At 40.8% G+C, this 21,795-nt stretch overlaps 1 protein-coding gene across 3 annotated transcripts in view; it reads right to left on the reverse strand.

Annotated features, from left to right (window-relative positions):
- Positions 1-21,795, reverse strand: part of LOC108095157 — an 84,853-nt gene that overhangs the window by 23,905 nt on the left and 39,153 nt on the right. For 2 of the 3 annotated variants that reach the window (XM_017196099.2, XM_017196095.2), the window contains one exon: positions 21,680-21,729. The exons of the other annotated variant lie outside the window; for it this stretch is intronic. The gene's annotated coding sequence lies outside the window, so the exon portion shown is untranslated. The remainder of the gene's footprint in view (positions 1-21,679; positions 21,730-21,795) is intronic. 3 annotated transcript variants of the gene reach the window in all.

Genomic DNA, 21,795 nt, shown 5'->3' on the forward strand with positions numbered 1-21,795 from the left:
GAAATACAAATTCATATTGCAACCACAAAACATCGCAGACAAATGAATGGAAATAATAATAAGATTTTGTAACATGTTATGTAAACAGACTCCTCCCCTAGGATTTTCTGATCCCATAAGAGCATTCCAGACTTCGGTTCCCGCAACTTAAACTACCATTTCGGTTCCCCTTGAGCTGGTCATGGTTTTATTGTGCTTTTTTGGCGTTGTACTTCTTGTTGCTTTTAATTATGGGCGTTGCAACTGGGAAGAGAACTCTCTGGCCGCAAGCCATTAGCAATTTTAATTTATTTATGTATGCGACCAACTAACTCCAACTCCAACTCCAACTTCGACTCGAACTTAAGCCCACAGTGCAAGTTGAGTCAGAGTCAGAGTCTGGGTTTGAGACTCAGTGCCGAGGAGTCGGAGTTCTTGCAGTTGGTGCTCGTCATGTCTCGGAACGAATGCTGGCATAAATTAATTTCAAATGCATACAAAACATGGTCTAGAACACAAGTTGGCTAACAACCGAGACACTGCACATCTGCCACCCCTCCTCAACCGCCTCTCCAACGGCGGTTGGGTTTAATTACAATTTACATTGCATTATTATCGTGATTATCAGAGGATTGGTGGTCCGATCGCGTAACATAACGAATTTCATGCACTTGACCCTCAAGCGGATCGATTGCCTTTTTGGCAACTCATCGAACATAAATGTGGAGAGAAACTGTGCAGATATTACGCATTCGCTTAATTATAGCGTCAGCCGTGATGAAAGTGAAAAATCAACAACAACGAGTTATTTAACTTTGACTAATATCGTCGGTTTGCAGCTTCTTCGGTTTACGGCAAACAAAGATTGGCTCTGTTTGCTCCGCTTGACCAAAAAATAAATAATGAAACACAAAAAGGAAAAAAAATGAGCAAATCTTTTTCAACCTTGGCTTAGAGCTCTTAGCTTTATGTTCTTTGGAGACGTGGGATAAGCTGATAATTATCTCACCGATCATTATCATGATCATCAGCGATACGGTCGTACCGCCATCGTTCGTTCTGACCATGGGCTTTTATTAGCCAATTTACATATTGATTGCATTGCCTCAAACCGTCAGTCACGACGAATAGTAAATACGTTTATTTGACCAATCAATTAGTTATTTATGCTCAGGCATCTGTCAGATGCGGACACGTGCTGCATTCTTTTCCAGTCAATTACTCAATTTCCCCAACTTTCCCCGTAGTGCAGCGCTTTTCCTTTGTTTTCACACACTCGAAACTTTTCGGTCGCAATCAATTATAATATTGAATGCTCAATCTCGGATCTCGGCTGCACTTCCTTGACAGAGCCACGGCCACGCCTCCACTCACGCCCCAAACGTGCAATTGAAATGTCCATTAAGCGGCAACTGGCTGCGATAAAAATCAACGGGAAAAGAGAAACTTATATTGGGAATGCTTTATGAACCATTAAGGCCCGCTAGAAGCCGGGCTTCCACTTCGCAGAACCGCACAGATGACTTCACTGACCTTGGCGATCTTCTAAATAATAATGATCGCCTTCAACTTGATCCGACATGAGCCGCAGCTTAATACGTCTTCAAATGGTTGATGGTATTTATGTATTCCGAATTTACGGGTCCAAATAATGGACTCCCACCAAAATGAAAAAAACAAAAGCAGATTAAATCCATTAAAAAATTGGAAAATTCTGGCATGAACAGGGGTTACAATTTCGACCATCTAAAAAAGAAAAACTTTGAATTCTGTTGTGTCAAGGATGCCATTACAAACGTATAGAGGTGTGCCACTTTGGGATCGGACAAAAATTGTAAAAGTTATGGATTCTGGAAGTCCAGTCCAAGCAAGGATGTATTAAATAAATTCAATTATTATTAATAACTTCTCGAACTAAGCTTATAAAGCTTGTTGAATCTTGGCCATCTGGCCATTACGATGACTTCATTGACCTTCATCGGCCTTCCGATAGTGATGGTCGTGCCTTGACATTGGCCCAAGTTACCCAACCCCAACCCCAACCCCGATCCCAATCCCCCTGTCAGGTAAATTCTCCAACTCCAAAGCCATTTTATTGTTTAATAGTTACATCAATCCAGCAGAGTTACTCGGCAATTGAAGCCTCTGTTGGCAATTAAGTGCCAAGTGCTCGCCAGACAATTACCGATTAAGATTGCCTGAAAAACATGTTTGCCTTTTGTTCTTGATGCTGTTCTCTGATTCTTCTTCGCTTTGTTTATATCTATTTATTTTTAGACATGCGCTAGACAACCACAAGATGAGACACCAAAGTCCCACCTGAGTTGCCTGCATGATTAACTATTTGCACATCAATGTTTAAAATCGCTTGTTTGTGGCTGCTTAAAAGGTAATTAATTTATTTAACATACCATGAAAGGTGGGAGCGGGGGGGATTTTCTTACAATAGATTTGTTGTAGGAAATAAATCTTCGTGCTAAGCTAGTTAATTTCGGTTATAATTCTGTTTGGTTGAGAAGCTCTGGGCTCAAGATCCAGAGCTTTTATTAAATGATCGTATGCTTAAATAAACTTATCAATTTAATGGTTTATACTTCAGCTTCTCAATTTTAAGTATTTGTTGTTAAATGGCTTTGGTTTCATATTTATTAACTGCAAGCCAACTAACTAACAACTAAACAAATTGATATTTAAGTACTTTTACGGTTTAAGCGCTAAGTACATTTTAGCCCAGTTAACTTCACACCAAGACAGATGTCAGCACACAATTAAATAGTATTTTATTTAGTTTATGGGTCATGCACCCACTGAAATTACGAACTTTATGGCTTTTCTATTGTCGCATGGCGGAAGAGTTATTTGGGCCCACTCTCTTTCGCTCTTTGACCCGTTAGCCATAATTGAGCGTAATAACCAAAAGTTAAGCTGGAATGCCATTCGCCCATTGTTGTTGTACTTATTATTGCGGCTGTTAGTATGTATGTATGTGTGTGTGTGTGCATGATTGTGTGGTTTGGCCCCATCTTTGACATTAACCCACAAGAGCAGGAACCCCACTTCCTAGCCATATTTTTACCTTCCCGCTCCGATCCGCATAACTCTCTCACGTCTCGGGCCGCAAATAAAACGTACGAAAAATTTAATTCAATTTAATAAGCGAATATGTTGCGTGCCATGGATGCAAAGACATATCTACTATGGTCCTCTATGTGAGCGTGAGTATCTGTGTGTGTAATGCGACGCATTCGTGCATGCCCCACCTCAACCTTCTTCGGTGAGTCTCCCCTTTCATCCTCAACCACCTCTTGCTTTCAGTGGGCACAGAAAAAAAATATATAATAATATTTATTTTATAAAAAGTTAAATTACTATTATGAATGGAGATCATGGTTTAATTGATTGATATCTCATTGATAAATATAAAAAAAATACTTGAATTATTTTTAGCTGACAAAATAAATCATGATTCTATACTATCTCAAATGACATTAAAACCACATAAGCTTAGAAAGCAAAAAAATATTTCTCTCCATGCATGCGTGCTTGTAAGTGTTTTTGGCCTGCAGGAAGAGCCACAAGCATTCGGGCCAAGAAGTATGGCTTAATGGGAGTACGAGTTAAGTTTAGTGGGCAGGGGCGGGGTCACGTTAGGTTACTTCGAGGAGTCCATGTTGGCTTTGTGTGTTGTGTGTTGGCCAAATGTGAAAATAATCGTAAAAGGCAATTAGCGCAAAATAGCTTTGACACTCATTCAGTCAGTTGGCCATGTAGGTTAGCCCGCTTTTGCCGCCTTCAAATCGCTCGCTCTTGTTTTGTTTTTGTATGTGCTTCTTTTCGGTCAATTTGCCTTGATTTAGTATTTTTGTTTTATTAATCAGATGTGGGTCAAGCTGACACACTATACAGTAGGCGCTCGAAGCTTAGAATTTCTAAGCATAAATATTTATTTTAATACACAAAAAAATTCAGTTTTAATAATGACAATCGTTACAATCAAATAATTATTGAACCAGACAAAAAGTGTTTTTATATTTAATTTTAGAATAAAATGGGAAATATGTTTCTAATATTCAATTCAGATACTTTATTATTAAAGAGAGCTTACTGTTCCTGGTTATGTATTAATGGCTCTCCCTTTTCGGTTAGAAAAATCCATTTTCCCCTCCATGGATTTGGCTCCCCCCGCAATTTCCTCTCCGGCGGATCTTTTGCATATTTCAGGTGAGCCCAATATGCGGCATATTAGATGGCTTGAACGAGAGCTGGCCGACTTGACTTGGCTGACAGACACCCGGGCGATTTTGATTGTGCGGCAACTTGAACCTGAGTCATGCGCCATGAGGCAGCTTTCTTGTTGGTGTTCCTGTTGTTGTTTTTTTTTTGTTGTTGTTGTTGTTGGCTTCGGGGCGGCTGCTGTGGCACGGGCACCTTCAACAGTGTCATAGTCATGCAACAAAATTGGGTCTGTTCCGTTTTGTGGGTTCGTGTGTTGCAGCACACCTGGGCAGGCTAAAAACAAAGCACACACGAAGCCGAAAAGCCAAGGAAACACAAAAAAAAATAAACAGAAACCAAAAAAAAAACAGCAACAACAACAAAAAGTGGCTGGCAATGACATGGTCGATGGCAGAGCCTGGATAACCGATTACTCAATCCCCAATCCCCGCACCCTTGCAACAACAAAGGCTTATAAAAATTGATAGCGTCCGGTGAATGATTTCGAATTTTGTTAACATTTTTATTTTTGTTTTGGTATTTTTTTTTGCGCTATTGATTTTGATTTTGATTTTTATTGAAATGTTTTCGTTGTTCTCCGTTATTGCTGCGGCTGTTGTCAGACTGCTTATATTGACATATTTATGGCTGCTGCCATACGGATCGGCCGATCGGCGCATAGCCACCCCGAAAAAATTGCATTTGAATGCATAGCATAAATCACGAGGTGCGCCAACTCGAACACACCTTTTAACACATTTTTTCGACCACTTTTGGGGTTTTTATTTCGGTAATGAATGGATGTCAAGAACCTTTATCCTGACCACCTTTAAATAAATTAAACAAACTCGACTGAGATGTGGGGGTACCCGCCAAATTAATTACAAGGAAGCAGGAAGAAAATGAAACATACATATTTGTGCACATCGACAACTTCTTGGCCCGATTTCGTATAAATCAATGGCAATGTCACAGTGTCGAGTGCTTGGGAAAAATGTAAAATATTGCCAACTGGGTTGACAATTCACGCGAAAAACTAGAAAAAATATGTTTCAGCCAAACGTAGCAACGAATTTAGGTTTTCAGCCATAAATTTTTCGAACATACACCCACCTGGGCGCAGCTTGTTTATGGCCAGCCAAGCCAGGTTCGCAAATAATGAAAATGTTTTCCATTTCGATGGCCAATTTCCGCAATTTCTAAACGCCGTTGCAGTCGCTACAGCCTTTACGTTTCCACAAATTATTGAAAGTGACTGCTCAAATGTGTCGCAAAGGTCGCGGAATTTTGTCGTTCCGAGCCATTTCCATTTCGTTTTATTCCCAGTTGCGGTTTAAAGTGGTGGACATTGAATTCCGAACCGGTGATTGGGTTTAAGCTTTAAATTTATTTTGTATTTTTTGTTTGAGGTTGATTAAATCGAATAATAAGTAAGCTTATCGTAAAAATAGTTGCAGAACTAAGTCCCAAATGTATTTTTAAGAGGAACTTGCTTATTTCTTCGCTGTTGTATTTTTCCTAACAGTACCTTAATTTCCTTTCTGGCTAAAACTCCTCAATTTCGCTTAAATTCTCCACTGCAGCCTCCAAAGCTGCCCACTCCTCTGCAATTTTGTTGGGTTCCTCTGCAGGTTAATAAGCACTACATATGTAACAAGTCAGGCAGACATTAAATAAAAATTCAAAACTCTGGCCCAGCGAAGACTAGAAAGCCTAAAAACCGCAGAACCAAAGGGGAGGGGAGGGCCTTTTTGCTGAAGAGCCTGATATTGGGGAGAAAATGGCCGCCAGGCTTGTGAAATTTCTCAGTTGTCTGGCGTTGTGTGTTGGTATTGTTATTGCCGTTGTTGCTGTTGTTGCTGTCTGCAGCTAAATTGAACAATGCCACTCAAAAAGTTAAAGTTCTGTGGGTCAGTAGAATTTTCTCAGGCCGCAATCAGCGCAAGGCAAGCAGAGGCAAGCGGGCCAAGAGAGACGTGGACACAGGCCAACGGAGTTGACTACGCATGCGCAGATGCGCAGGCCGCTGGAGCCAAGAATCTCGGCCCGAAGTTGTCGGGAGGTGGGCCAAGAAGACCCGCTGTATGTGTCTGTGCCACTAATGAAACCATAAAAATCAACCGCAGACCGAGAAGAGCAGAGATGAGCAGAAATCTTCAGTTTACAATCCGTACGAGTTCTGCACTGAAGAAAAGTTGTGTCTATCTTAAGGGGTTATATACCTTCTTTGTCGAAAAAAAGAGGAAAGTTCGGATTTTTTTTTAGGTATGTAGCAATTATTTAATTACACGGGTGTTTTAATTTTTTGATAGTACACTTTATTAACTATGTTTGTGCAAAATTTCGTGGAAAAATATCAATTAGTTTTTAAGGGGTGACTGTTTCCCATAGAGGCCTTTTTTTTTTAGAGCCTTGCGGTGATAACGCTCCTGGTCGAACCGGTCAATTGAAACCATAAAAGTAAAAAAATTTCATTAGTTTAGAGTAATATCTGGTGCTTGAACGAACGATTTAAAAATTTTTTATTTTTTTATGCATACGGGAACGTTTTATGCTAAAAATGAGCTTTTTGGTCTCTAGAAATTTCACTAAAAAATTAATTTCGGCGAAAAAAAATTTTTGCGTGAAAAGTCGATCGTTCAAGCACAAGACAATTTCATTACGAACATTTAAAAAAATTTGAAGTAAATCGGCTTAGTAGTTTTCCGCCAATCGTTATCACCGCAAAGTCATTTTTCAAGAAACACCATTTCGAGATATTCGCGTTTAAAGTTCCAAGTTCCGGTTCTAGCCGCTACGAGGCGCGCGGTTAGGAGCGCTGTAACTTTTTTTCTACTGCTCGAATCTCTATGAAAATTTGGGAAAATATTCTCAAAGAGTTGTTCTTTAAGATAAAACAATAAAAAAATTTTAGATTTTTTGAAAATAAAAAAAGGTATATAACCCCTTAATATGCACAATATAAAATATATTTTCTGAAATACCTTAAAAGCAGTTAAAATTAAGGAAAAATTGTGAGTTTGATCTGAGCATTCTCAAATTGTTAAAATTATAGGTTAAGTTTGCGAGATAACGATAAGTACTTTTCATCTTAAGCCCTAAAAATCTGAATGACTTTCTTACATATTCCTAGAAAATACTTCGTCCTTTTAAATCTTTTATCCTAATCTTTCTTACTATTATAATATATATATTATTTGTTTTATTAATAAACTCCTTGTTTTTTAAAGTTATTTTTGACTTATTACCATAACTTAAAGAACTTGTTCTTGGTTCTTGAAGACGTTTCCCCTAGTGTACGTGTGTTATTAACGTGTCTTTAGCTGCGCCTACGGTTCGGTTCGGTTCGGATCGGGTCAGAACGTATATATGGGTAATTTGAGTGCGGGTCTAGTCCAGGGCTTAATGCTGACCACAAAATGGCCTGCACGAGTTGGAGTTGCATGCAAATAATTACCGAAAGGAAACAGAGACAGCTACAGAAACAGCAACAGAAACAGAAAAACCGAAACAGATGAGGGCAACACATCTTCACATGTCTGCTGTTCGCTGACGGGTTTTCTGGGAGTGGAGACCAGATTGAATATTTCCTGCGTGCCCATCAAGTGAAATCCGTCAAAATCATCTTACTCTCTGCTGTTGACACAGGTAATTAAGCTTAATTACAGCATGAGAACTATGCTCCGTTGACAGCGAGACAAAAGTACTGAATAAAAAAAGTTTTGAAAAACCAGTGTGTGAGCGACCTCCTACCAAGTTTTGAGGCGTAAAGGGAACTGCGACGGAAGCGTTAAGTGTCCCCCACATAAAACGAGGCTAATATGCGTATTTATGATACACACACTCTACACTCCACACTTTCACACAAACGCCACGGCCATAACGTGTCATCATTTTCACTTTTTTTTCACATATTTATTTCGGTTTTATTGTGTGCGCCGGGTGCTGTCACCGTTCTTTGGGTTAACTTTTCCTTTCTTTGGCCGGATTTTATGTTTTTATTTGGCCGGGCCTCGTGACATAATTTTTGTTGCAGTTGGCGTCTGAAATTTATCTTACTTACAGCAGTTCCCTTTCTTCTTCTGGCTTCCTGTGTCACTTGAAAGTTTTCTGCCCGTGGGCGAGTTATGGTATTTCGCATACTCTCCGAAAGAGTTGTTCTTTTTGCTTCGGTCGTACATAAAGTTAAAGCAATCATTAAAAATGAATACAACATTATTAAGCCCACTCAGCTTATTTATAATTGAACATTGAATTATCTGAAGTTTTTTATTTGAAACTTTAAATTTTCACCTAAATTTAAACTGCAACGCAATTGTGGTACTTAATTTTGTATCCCTAACATATTTTGTTCTTTTCAGTCAGTTAACTATAATGCCCTGGCTGCTAGTTGATTTTTATTTACCGCAATAAAACCTCAATTTATATGTACAAAATAATAGAAGCATCCGCCTTCGCCTTTCAGTAACTTGTTTATTTTTTCAAACATTTTTTTTCAGTCACTTTCAAGGGCATTCCTGTACGTTTTTCTTTGTCGCCAGAAGGAATTATCATTGGTGCCAAGAGGATCTGGCAAATCTGCAGTCTGTGTCTGCGGCGATGCCTCCCGATGCGAAATTCCTCATGCCATTATGTGTTGGGTGCCTTTATTTTCTCTGTATTATTTTTCCTCGCCCATTGCCTTTGCCACATCAATGGATAATTTACAAGTCACGTGTGTGTATGAAATTGAAACAAAATGCGCATAAATTTTGTAACGAAGCGAACGTCAAGGCAAGTCCAGGGACAGGCATTTCCAACTCCATCTCCATCTCCTCGGGCATCTGTCTCAGCACATACTATACTACGAGTATACCATACCATACTATACTATATATTCCCCAACTGCCTTTCTGGCTGAGGGGCTTGTCTTGGCACAGGCATTTAATATTAATGAGTTATAGCACATAGCCTGGTCTATATGTTTGACGATGCGTTCATTGCTGTTGCTGTGGTTGCCTTATTTTTATTTTTGTTTTTTTTTCTCCTTATTTTTTTCTTTCCATTTTGCAGATGTTGCGGTGTTGCTGTCGTGTCTAGTCCTTTTGCCCGTTGAGAGTTGCATTTAGTCAGGCCTCTGCACTGCATGTTCAAGTGGCAACAGCAACAGCAGCGACAGCAACAACAACAGCAACAACAGCAACAACAGCAACAACAGCAACAACAGCAGCAACAATAACAACAACTGACTGACTGACTAACTTGGCCATTAAAGGATGTCGATGTCTTGGGCCTGTTGTTCGCTGCAGGCCGTCCGGATTCGTTCCGTTTCGATTTCTATTTGGTTTATTAATGCAGATACATTTATGGATGCCGGGGCATCCACACCCTGGAGCAGAGTGCTCTCGCACGCATTTTAACCAAGTCATTTCCGTGACATACTTCGTACCACTTTAACTTTTACTCTTTGGCCCGGTCTGTTGCTCTGATTCTCGTCTGTTTTTGCTTTTGTTGTTGCTGCTTTTGATGCTGCTTTTGCTGCTGCTTTTGCTGCTGCTTTTGCTGCTGTTCTACTTGATCGGTGCCCCGAGCTGCGGATGACATTAACCCAGGTCTAGCATTCGTAACACGAAATCAAGCTGCAGAATCTATAAACTCAATTAGACCCAAAAGGACCCCCCAGGGCAATCGAAAACAAACACATCCGATTGGAAATGCAGGGGGAAGTTAATGGAGTTTCGAAATGGGAAACGATTTTGCATATTAATCAGAGGGGAACCAGTTTTAATGGACCATTTCGGATTAATGGAAATAATCATTTATGTGATCTATATATTAATAAAGGTGTGTGCTGTCGATTTTTATTGCCTTCATGCTCTATTATGGGTTTTTAGTATGGTGTTTTATGTTGTGACTAAGGTATTTTAAAGTTAAACTGAAAGTATTAAAATCTCTAAAAACTCTTGCAGGTTTGCGTTTTAATTAAAACTGATTTTTACTAATTGATGAAAATATGTGTTTTCTCCTCAAAAAGATAACGTTTATCAACTGATTGGACTGGAATTTGAAATATCTCTACCACTCGAGCAACCCTCTGGTAAACCGGCCATAATTCCGCCCAATGCCAACCCACTCCAGCACTCCCGCACCACCGCAACCACTGACAACTTGCAGACATGTCAGGCACTGTCGCAGTTGAAGTCGAAGTCGCAGTCGCAGTTTTGGCCTCATGGCTAAAAGTTGCCTGGTTCGCCGCAGGTTTGTCAAACTGAACCCGACTGCAGTGCTGCAAGCAAGCCGCTCAAGTCCAACTGCAGCTCAGCAGTTTGTCAGGCAGTCCGACAATCTGACAGTCGGACTTACGGACAGACAAACGGACATACGAACGGACAGACGGACAAAGTCTGCGCTGCCATGTGGCAACGATAAGCGACAGGCAGCGACCGCGGCAGAGACGTAATTGACACAATTTGAATTTATATATTTTCAATGCGACAAAATGCCGGCAAGGTGACTAAGCCACGAACGATCCGAGTCGAAACGAAACGAAACGATCGATCCTGCTAAGGCCGAGCCTCTTTATACACTCTAAAAAAGAGTGGAAGATATTGTGTTTTTAAATAGTTAAAAACAATCACCTTGTATCTTAATTTTTGATACACATAAATAAACTTGGCAAAACATAAATTGTTTTTTGATTATACAAAACAATAAACCCCTTTTTAAATATTTTACAAAATTATTAAAAAGGTTTTTAATTAGTTGAAGAGATGCTATCCCTTCTTCTTCCAAACTTAAAATATTAAGCTTTTGTAATTTATTTTTTAAATGATTAAAAAGTTTATATGTTAGTGCATGTTGTTGGCCTGTATGTTTTACTGTCCTTGGGGGCTGTCGCGACCCATTAATCATCCATTGGCCAAAAGGGTGTGTGTGTCGTGCTGCTTTTGTTTTAGGCCAATCGCTCTTGCTAAAACTCACATACTCGTATAAACTTCATGCTATACTACATCTATACTTCAAGTAATTAGCCGGCAAAACAAATTGAAAATGCAAAGCCTTTCTCTTTGCAGCATCGGCAAACAATGAGGAAGTAAATGAACCGAAACTAAACGCCAAAAACCCAAAGATGAGCCAAAGGGCAGTGTGTCAGATAGAAATACAGATAGAGTTATAGATACGGATATCATCGATGCGGCGTGAAACATTAGTGGTGTAAGTTAATTTTTCGTTTCAACGTTTTTTTTATTGTTTTTTTTTTTTTTTGGGTTAAACAATTGAAATGTAACGCCGAGACGCGTGAGCCAAGTAAAAGGCAGAAAAAACGCAGAATAGAAAGGTGTTAAATTGGCGAGTCTGGGAGTGGGCGTGTGCCCAAAGATTGAGATAGGTAGGGCGCGATGGGGTTAAAGAGAAAGAGTGGGGAGGCGGTTGGGGCGTGACACTCGCTGGCAGAGAAAACGTTTTCCAAAAGGTCATTCACTTGTGGTCAAGTTCTTTCGCCGGTTCACAGCCAAGCAAAGATATCGATTTACACTGCTTCTTTTCTGACTTGCCCCGCTCGTTTAAATCCATTTCTGATCCATCTCGACGTCAATCTATTTGTCTTTCTAGATTTGTTTTCCCTTAATATTTTTACTGCCCATCAATATGTTTGTCTGACTGCATATGACAGTTGGCATTTGTTTGTTTTCTATTTGTTGGCTCTGACATTCTATTTTCAATGTGTTGAATGTGAATGATTTTATTTTTTGGGTGTAACAATCACAAATGCAGTTTATTTAACCAATCTCTCGAAATGGTAATTGCCAGTTTTTTTCCTGTGTCACTGAATTTAAATTTTGTTGTAATTTTTTTGGGTCCCTTATCTTTAGATACATAAGTTCTTAATTAATATTATTCTGTTGAATTAATCCAACAAACAATCATTTTCCGCAACCACAAAAAGTAAAAAAAAATCTGCTTCAGATATTTTTTATAAAATCAAGAAAAAAACTTAAAAAACTTACTTGTTAAAGACAATTAAATAAAATGGTTGTTTGTTTCTTTAACGATTTACTACGCTTACTTTGTGGCTTTATTTCCTTTGCCCTCTTATACCCGCTTACATGTATTGTGTTCATTTTTTATAGCCCACAATTGTTATTTATGCACATTTTCATCGTGTTATTTTTTAATCAGACGCCCACGTTTTTCTGCTGTATCTGTTGTGTTGCCAATAGGTTTGTTGCATCCTCGATTCCCCCTCGCTTTTGGCCAGACTGACCGGCAATTTCCCCATTGTTGTGCGAGTTTTAATGAATATCTCTTCAACACATTGCACTGTTTATCGAGGCGTCTATCATTGTTGTTTTGGGCTCGGCGGTGGCGAATGGAACTCGCATATTAATCAATGGCGGTTCGATCTCCGTTCGACCCAGTTAACAATTAAAATTATGACAGGTATGTTTGATGTTTCCGCTGTTGCAGGCATAATTAAAAATTAATATTTAATATCGGAACGAGCGGTGGCTTGGGGCGTTGCCCCTTGACTATTTCATTTGGCTAAGCCCTGGCCTAATTATAGCCTCCGTCTGGCCGCTTGATTAATGAACCGCAATTGAATTAGGCCCTCTGTTTTGCAGCCGCCGTTTACTGGGTCAACGCGGATTGAGTCAAGTTCGCTGGGCCTGTCAATTCGATTCCCGACAACTGAGCAGAGCTCTTTAGCATATAAATCGAGAAACTCCTTAGTCAATCAGCGGGGAGTTTCCCCTCTCCGCCAGCTGATTGTAATAAAGACATGGCAATCGGGCTGCAACGCCCGCGCCATGTCAGCGATGTCAACGTTTTTGACGTCTCTAAAAACCAATCAACTCTCAAACTAAATCAAAAATCATAAAATATTCGAAAGGGGGCGCAGAGTGGAGTGTGGAGTGGAGTGGAGTAGAGATGCCTTTGGTGCACACACATGAGGCGTAGGAAGCCCAACTGCAGCTGACAACATGAGGAGGAGTTGCTCAGTATCGACGGACTCCGCAGCAATCCCTGCCAGACCCCTCCTGCTCCTCCTCCCTTCCTTCCTTCAGTGCCTTTTATAAATAAAATTTGCATAAATTTAATAAACCCTCATAGCCTCGGCTACGTTTTGGCCACAAAAGGCTGGCTGGCAAACTGAACTCAACTCAACTCGACTCGTCTTAACTCATCTCCTCCGGCTCTGCGCACTTGTTAGGGGCCAAGGAGATTTTGTGATTTACCGATATAAGCCAAACCGTTGAAGCGGTTTGTCACAAGCAAAACAAACGAAAAGCCAAAAGGAAAATATCTTTAAAAGAAATCCAACAAAAAATCGGGAAAAACTTGGACTACAGAGTGAAAAAAAACCCCGTTGTCTCACCCAGAGACCCATAAATAACCCAAAACCAAAGTCGGTGGCACAAATAATGATGTGACACGGGTTCCGTCCTGGCCAGGAACAAAAAAAGGCAGATGGAGCCAACCTGGTCGAAAGCAATCTCCACGCAGGCGCTGTGGCATCATCATTTCTGCACGCATAAATCGATTGCAGCTTGTTAGCCCGCCGTTGGTAGTTGGCTGTTGGCTATTGGCTGTTGGCCCAATGACAATGGTGCCCCAGTGGACAAGGGGTTTTCGGAGGGCCTCTTTTGCATATGGGAAAGATGAATGATGAATGCTCTTTCCATCTAAGTGCAGCACTTCCTGGTTTCCTGGTTTCGGCTGGCAACTGGCAGCCACACAAATTAATGTCAAAGTCAAAATGAAAATGGCATTTGGCAAGCGAGCAACGTGCAATGTGCAATGTGCAACGTGTAAGTCGCAAGTTGCCAGCTTTCCAGCTTGCCAGCTTGCGGCTCACAAATCGCGCCATAAATTTTGCAGCCACCGGGGCTGTAAAGAAGGCAAAAATGACAGAAATGCGTTTATTGACCAAATGTGCAGCGGGCTCATCGATTACGAGGCCGAGACTTGCCTTGACCATAGCGCATGCGTTGCGGCATGTTGCCTTTTGGGAAAAATGCAACGCACCGGCGGCTGCCGCGGCGGCACTCGTGTCGTATACGTAATATGTTGTCTACGTTGCCATTGTTGTTGTTGCTGTTGCGTGTGCCAAACACAAATATATCTCCAGCAATTTATTTATAAACATTTTCCCAGTTAAATGTCAACAGTGCAAGGAAGCAGCAAGCTCAGTGATGATCCATTTAATATAAATAAATTTAAAGCTAGTTTTAGCTATGGATTTTTAAGGATATTTTTCTATTCATTATATTTTTCAGAAAATTATGGTTAAATTCGAATGCCTCCATAAAGTTAACATATTTTTTCTTTCTTATTAAATTTCCTTAAGTCTTCTTTATTGCTGACATGCCCATATTTTCCAAGAGATTTCTTCGTAAAGTTCCCTTGAAAATGCTTCCTCAATTATCTGTCCAAATTTTTAGCTGCCTTTCCACCAAGAGATTCCCCTAAATCATTAAAAAATTCTTAAAGTATCTTCTCTTTAGTCAGGCCTAATCACATTCTAGCCGTTTGGTTGTTGCTGTTTGCGGCTGTCTGTTTTAGCCAGCGTTGCCGGCACTTGGCCAATAGCTGGCAGTGCCAAAAACGGGTATCTCTTAGCCATGCCAATCCGCGGGCCCCATGTCCAAACTATTTCTGTGACTGCCAAGCGCTAAATGTGTGTTACTTCCGAGCAATGTCGTGAGTCGCAGCCTCAGACTCCGGCAAACATGTGACAGGGAACACGGCAGGGGCGGGGAAAAAGGGGGGAAATGGGGAACTGACTGCCACCGAGGGGATGGGGCAGAGCCAGCAGGCGACTCTAATGCATGATTTATAGTAAAATATTTATTTTTACTGTTAAGTATATGCCGCATACAATGCAGTGAGAGAAAATCCGACACGAGAGTGAAATGATCTGCGAAAGGCCATTAAAACCAATTTGGGAAATGCTTTTAGTTATGAAAGAAAAGTAGAAGTGATTCCTGAAAGTAAAAGATTATATAATTTCAAATTTTTAAATTAAGATACAAACATCATTTAATAATGGATTACTTAAGTTTGACCTCGACATTGAATTTTTTAGATCCAGTGCTATTTGTGTTATAAGGAATTAAGAATTGTATCTTATTTATAATTTGTTATAATCTATGTATCATTTTATCTTTTAATTCCCAAGTACAATAAATGATGCAAAACATATTCTATACATCTTTGTTTAGCTCTTTTAGACTAGAAATATATTGCAACACATTGAGAATGATCCGCAAATATTTATACTTTTTTGTGGTCGTTTCTGGTAGTGTGCAGAGACATGAAATGTCGCATCTCTGGGGGGTGGGTGCCCAGCCACATACGGACTGGGGTCTTGGAATGGAACTCGGGATGGGATTCGGATTCGGAATGGGACTGGGACAGGTTGCCACTGCCACTGATGCTGCTGTTCCTCTGCTGCTGCTGTTGCTGCTGCTTTTGCTTTTGCTGCCTCTGCTGTCATTGTTTGTGGCCTTATCAGTGTGCATGCAAAGGAAAGAAGAGCCAGCCAGATGAAGTCTAACTGTTATTCCTGGCTGAAGATGGCAGCTTGTTAGCTGGGGGATTCTCGCTAATGTCACTCATACGACACGTTGCACAGAGGCAAAAGGCAACAGCAGCAGCAGCAGCAGCAGCACAGCAAGTGGCAAGCAGATAAAATATGAATGTCAACCGCTGGCGCATATAAATCAGAATACTATCAGCTGATGACCCCAATTCAGAGCAAAGAGCGAGCCATGGCTTTTCAATAAAGCGTGTCAAGCATAAATCATTCAAGATATCGTCTCAATCAGCGGAAGGGAGAGAGCCAGTCTGCTGGGCTAGGAGAATTAAGCCAGAGAACCCCTTGACAAGCGGGCCAACAATAAGCGATAAGCATCAGCGCCATTGATTTTGCATTGAGGTTTTTGGCCATGTGCTCGGGGGGGCTTAAACAAAAGTGTCATAAATCTTTTAGCCGAGAAGAAGCTCGACACACTGGAACGAATCTGAAGAGTTTCGTTGGCAAGTGCATTGTGGCCCTGTGACAAAGGGATACTAATGCACGTAATACGTGCCACTTCAAAAGCTGGCAATTTTCTGCAAAACCGGGCCACAAAACAAGTTCGAGTGCTGGGACGTGAGCCAGCCACAAAGAACGATGGGAAATCAGCTGCCAAAAGATCCTCAATCAGGCGACCCTTTTGGCGAAAATTGATTAGCTCACTGCCACGCGAGACAAGCGACTTCCTGCCCCATCCATTAACGGAGTAAGACCCTTTTTAATCACACCAGCAAACCGGCAAACATCTCTGTGGCGTAACCAAAAGCTGAAATGAAATGAAGATTAATGACAAACAGCAAATTGCGCCCAATGTCGCATTAATTGAGGCAATGAGCGCATGAATAAATTCATGGATTTACACACCAGACCAAACCAAAAACAAAAACAAAACAAGCCAAAAAACGAACACAAAAAATAACAATGACAAGGCGCCAACTTCTAAGCCACAAAAATGCGCTTTGAGCCAAGGTCGATTACAGCTTTTGACGGGCTGATTGCGTGATAAAAAGGCTGGCAAAACGCGATGAAGATCATCAAGAATTACTTAAACGATTCTGAAGTTGGTTTTTGAAAATATTTTATTTGTGTCGAAACTAATTAACATCATTAAATGCTAATGTTGATGCGGGGTTTGCTAATAGAAACCGTTTTTTTGGCTGCCATTCTAAAAATGTACGTAACGTACGGCTAATTGACAAATTTAAAAAGGAAAACTTAAAGAGGTATGCAAATCTAAAAATTTAACATACATAAAAAATAATGTGGTTACATTTTATATCTTATTTGTCGACCATGTATCTGCATTTTTCGAGCTTAAGTCCTGGCTTTTAGTCTCTTATTTACGGCCATTGCGGATTTACTTAACACTTGCTAGTCAACTAATATGTGTGTTTACGGCCCTGCCTCTTTGGCAATTTTGTGGCGCGTGTTACGAGGCTGTGGCCACCATTAAGTGTGGCCGAAAATCGGCTGGCGTTTTAAAGCCGTCCATCTGAACAATCGGGCTGAACAGCGGCTAAATGCTGGCGGTGCTGTGCTAGCCACACTCAAGCACACACACACATACACAACATGGCAACACTGTAACACACCCAATTTGGCTTTCGGGCCTTTGACGCTGTCTATTAGCCGGGTTATGAGCAAATTACGGGAGCGCCGCAGCCATAACCAATGCCATGCCCCACAGAAACCGGCGGTGGAAAAAAGCTAATTGCACCACAAACACACATCGCGATTGGTGGTTCCGAACGCGGTGGTACGGTGGTACTCGGTGGCTCGGCGGTTCGGTGGAGCGGCCTACGCAGCCTGCGGCCGTTGTTTAATATGCAACAAATCAACGCGCCAATTGTGGCGTAAAATATTTACATTGCCCCCCGCCGCGGGCCCATTTGACCCCAGCCACTACGCCCCTGTACCAGCAGCTGTCTGCTTTTGAGGCCCAGAGCATCTCTACCAAGCTTCCTACTTCCATTCATTTTGTGCTTGATTTGTTTTCATCATCCGTTTCAAAATATTTGTTATTTATCCTTTAAGGTTCATAATTCATGGGTAAATTTCGCTTGATCCGGAAAGTTTCTTTTTTTTTTTTGTTCACCGAAAAATTATTAGTTTTCTGAAGCACGATTAAAATTGAAATAATTGAGCAATATGATTTATAGTTATTAAAGGAAATGTTTCGTTTTAAATTATTATAAATATATTAACAATTCATATTTAAATAGAAATTATATGGTTTTTGGTTTTAAATATAAATGTTAGAAGTTGGCAATATACATCTCTATCTTTTCTATTGAAATAGTCCACCAACTATTTATCTCCCCTGCAGTTTTGTCCATTTTTCAACAAGTAATCACCTACTCTTGTACCACTAATCCCGCTAACCGCTTCCCTCGACTCTTTTGATTTTGTTTATGGCGTTTAATTTGTGCATTGTTTGTGTGGCTTTTGGGGATAATTGCAGGCATCAATAGCAGCAGCAGTAGCACCCACTCAGACACACAGAGGGCAATCAAACCGCCAGTGGACAGTGGCAATCAGATTGCCACAGACACCCACACGAACCGCTGGAAAAATTTGCGAAAAACCACAAACTGTTCCGTTTGGCTTTCATTAAGTTTTCAGCCGCTTTTTTGTTTTGGCAACTCCATAATCAACGTCCATTTCGGAGTAACCCCCTAACCTGCCACTATTTGCTTTGGCCATTTGTTTGCTGTTTGTTTTTCGTGTGTTGTGTGGCGTGTGTGTTGAGTGTTGTGTGCACTCCTTGTCGGTGTATTAGTGTACGTGCTTGTGTGTGTCATTAATCTCCAACATAGAACCAATCAAACGGCAACTCCACGCAAAATACAGAAATGATTCCCCACTGTTATTGATGATGTGTTGATTAGGTTCTGACAAACCAATCGCGGTCATGTGAACAACAATCAAAGTACAAAATTTCACTTTGAACTCATGCCGCGAATTTGGGGGGTGGGGGCCTCAAAGCCCCCGCTGTGGGGGCGGAACCCCCAAGCCTGGACGCCACTGCAGTCCATGTGTGTGCGGTCATAGGCAAAATTTGGGTCATGTTTGCTCGTTTCATGTTGCCAAACCAAAGGAAAAAAATAGAAAAAAATAAAAAGAAATAAAGGAAAAACCCTAAGCCGAAATCATGCAAACCAGCGTGTGTCTAATGAATTGCCACCCATGTGTGGCTGCAGCCTTTATTTTTTACCTTTTTAACTGGCCAGCGGAAAAAAGGTGGTCAAGATTTGTGGTCGCTGCAGTTACGCCAAAGAGCTGCCACCGCTGCAAGAATAACGCCGGCTGTCTGTCAATTGTTCGATATTTATGGAACATAAATCCAACCTGAAGGGTCATTCACTAATTGGGTTTTTCGTTAAAGGGGGAAAGGTTTCTATGGTCGCCTGGCTTAGAAATGAGTCAGATGGCCTCAAATATCAAAGGAACCTACGTTTTAGTTTGCTTTTTCAGCAATAAAAATATTGCGCTTTCTTTAAAGATTTTCCTATTTATTCTACTGTACAAAAGATGATATACTGTTTTAGGACCAAGTAATAAATAAAAATCTATTGCCTTATAAGATGTTAGATTCTTCTATATTTTTATTTTTCTAAAAATCTATAATATTTTTCAAGAATTTTTCTGTAGGTTATTTGACTTTGCTAATTTATTTGATCTTTTGTAATATTTTAAATATATGGTATAAACTTCCTTAAACACATCGCTCTAACCTTCCACACGTCAGTGAATATCATCCCATTAACAACCTTTGATTTCCCTGAATTCGCACATAATTATACCCACCAAATACGCAAATCAAATGCAATTAAGTCCGAATTCCAATTCAGAGTGAACTTCCGTAACAACCCTCGCTGCGGCCAGTGCCCTTCCAACCAACAGCCTGTTAAGTCACACAAAAAACCGAAAAACAAAATGAGCTAACGAAGAAAGATCTTTGCATTTGTAATTTCATGCCAGAATTCCTCGATAAATTGATACATATGGTGGTTCACTTCACTGACTAACTTGCGGCCCGACCATGGTTGGTGCCACGCCCCCTCCGGACCACTGAGAGCCCGCCTGGTCGAGCTAATGGCCTGGCCAATTGTCGCAAATTAGTGGAGGCCAGCCCAACACGCACACACGGCAGACTCACACACAACACACAGAAACACACACACACACCCAAATAGCACACATGCAAACAAAACAGGTGAAGTGGAGTCAAGACAACAAGACAACTGGAGTCAAGACAAACACCTAAAGCCAATCCACATGAGCACCCAAGCTAACGGTACTCCGGCAAACAGAAGATGGCCAAGAAGTCGGGCCAAGAGAAGACGGAGAGAAAGAACAGCTATAAAGAAGTTTACTGCTACAATTGGCAAATTGAAAATTGCTCGCTGGTGGCGGCGGCGGCGTTGGAGTTTCAAACTCAACTTCAAGCCGAAGCTGAAGCTGAAACTGAAGTTGAAGTTGAAGTTGAAGTTGACCGGGCCAAGGCGGAAGCTTCAGACCGAAAGACCCTGAGCGGGCCCAAAGCCAAAGCAAAGGCCCCTCCCCCCGCGATGCGTTCGTCTGGCGAGATAAGCTGACATCCACGACGTGCCACAGACGATGATGCATTTGCCAAGGTACTCGCAAGTAGTTGCAACCACAGCCGCTGGAGACAGACCCGCCGCACCAGACAGAGACGTTTCAATTTCAAAAAAGAAACGCTTTATTAACCGACTGCAGAACGTTAAGATACCCTAAACGGAGATTCAACTTCCCATTTAAATTTTGATTAATGAAGTATTAGAATTAACGAGTTCCAACTTAATCACTACATATAATTCAGTGTTTTGAATTATTTTTCCTACCATTTAAGTAGAACAATGATAGAAAAAAACCTTCGTGAATTTACCTTTTTAAATAATCTTAAGTTTTATAGCTATTTTCTTTTTTATGTATTTATATATATAATCTAAAACAACTAACGTGTTAATGCTTCGAGAAAAGAAAGGAGAAACCATAAGGAGCTTTATAGTAAAAACTTAAGCAGTATCAAACTTCAAAAAAAGGTTTTCAATATTTTGGGTTAGGTTGCAGTCATTGGTTTCTTTATGTCTAAATTTGTTTTCTACATGCTGCACACCATCTATTAAATATTCAACGTACTCTTCTCCATAACTAAGAGGTATTCTTAAAAAGCAACAAAACGGTTTTGGCCGGGCCAATCTGGCAGGCAGACATTTTAATGAAGCCGCCGTCAGGCAGAATTTGAGGCAGCCACTCTTGGCCGTCTGGCTGTTAACGGTGCCAAGTCCACGGTTCTATATATACATAAAACTATGCAACGCGGCGTCTGAGGCCAAAACGAATGACTTAAGCGACGAACCTGATGAGCTTGGCTTAGTGCGTAATATTACCTAAGTTTTGGACTTTGCCTGAACTACATTTTAGAGTACCTTTCGAGAACCAACCAAAATAGGGCCAAAAATGTCACTTTCAACTTTCGCTACCAGTTTTCCCCGCCGTCAACTCAAACTTGACCCAATTCTGCGGGGAAACACCCACACGGCCCGTTGATTCGGGTTCTCTATAATTAAAAAGCCAAGCAAACGAAACGAAACGAAACGAAATGAAATGTTAACTTCAAAGTCCACTTGATCTGGGATCCACGCACTTGATTGGCACTGCCACACTGATGGAGAGAACTTGGCCCAGTCTGTTTAGGCGTTAATTGCGGGTTCTGGCAAATTACAGACTTTGGCTAAGAGGCCAGCAACATGAAATGCACTTTCTCTTTGCCGCGGTGAAAAGTGAGTGAGCCAAAATGTGGATTGTTTTGAATTGAATCGAGTCGAATCGAAATGGTTTCAGATTTGAGATGGATGTGCGAGGGCGTATGCCAAAAAATCGATGGCAGCTGCTGCTTACCTTTTGTTTAGTCTTCTAATTGCTCCCGAAGATCGCCGATCACATTACCACTGCAAAGAAATAAGCGAGGAGAAAAACACATGAGTAAGCAAAAGAGAAATGCAAATTAGTTTATG

This window comes from Drosophila ficusphila, unplaced genomic scaffold (genome assembly GCF_018152265.1).
Source record: "Drosophila ficusphila isolate 14025-0441.05 unplaced genomic scaffold, ASM1815226v1 contig_414, whole genome shotgun sequence".
In the NCBI taxonomy this organism is placed as follows: Eukaryota; Metazoa; Arthropoda; class Insecta; order Diptera; family Drosophilidae; genus Drosophila; species Drosophila ficusphila.